Genomic DNA, 997 nt, shown 5'->3' on the forward strand with positions numbered 1-997 from the left:
CTGAACGCATTATTATACTGCACACGCAGAGCGTTGTATGTCCTCTGCGTGTATTTGGTCCACAAACTGCACGTGTAAAAGGTCTGGCAGAAAGCCCTGAAGAGTGTGACCTTCACTTGTTCAGTACACCGTGCGAATCTGCGAGCCAACATGTTACAGCGAACAGACAACGCCCTGCGTTCCCTCTCCACATCCATATCATCTTTAAGGTATTTGGTAACCCAGTGGCCCAGATACTTGAAGTGAGTGACTTGGTTAAATCGTGTACCATAGAGAGATACCACTGTAACCTCTCTTTTTGGTGCTTTAAATACCATGATCTCACTCTTTTTTACATTGTATCTGAGCCCGTGGGCTTCCGCATACTCCTCACATATGTTGAGTAGCTTACGCAACGCACTGATTGAGGGGCTGAGCAAGACCATGTCATCCGCGTAGCTTATATTATTAACGCAAATACCATCTATGTGACACCCGATGCCGGTGCCACTCAGCCTCCCAATCAGGCGGTCCATATATAAATTAAATAACCTCGGTGAGGTCAACCCTCCCTGCCGCACCCCACACTCCAACCTATATTCTTCCGACTTGCTAGCTGCCCACCTAACAGCATTATTCTGATTATTGTACCAGTACTTAAAAATAGATATAATTTCAGGGGGTACACTAGTGTCTTGATACATTTTCGTCCATAGCAGGTCGTACGAGACCAAGTCGAATGCCCTGGACAGGTCCAGGAAACATGCGTATACTGGCGTTTTACGAGCGGTGTAGTATTGCACAGTCTGCTTGAGGCACAAAATCGCACTTTCAGTGGATAGACCAGTTCGAAAACCGAACTGGCCATCGTGCAGTTTTATATGTTTTGTTAAATGGCCGTCAAGCAAACTGTCCAACACCTTCGCTATAACCGTGGCCAGAGAGATAGGCCTGTAGTTAGACCTGTCCGAGACATCTCCAGTCTTGTTTTTAACAATGGGGACAACAATAGTATACA

This window comes from Spodoptera frugiperda, chromosome 6 (assembly GCF_023101765.2).
Source record: "Spodoptera frugiperda isolate SF20-4 chromosome 6, AGI-APGP_CSIRO_Sfru_2.0, whole genome shotgun sequence".
NCBI classification, from domain to species: domain Eukaryota; kingdom Metazoa; phylum Arthropoda; class Insecta; order Lepidoptera; family Noctuidae; genus Spodoptera; species Spodoptera frugiperda.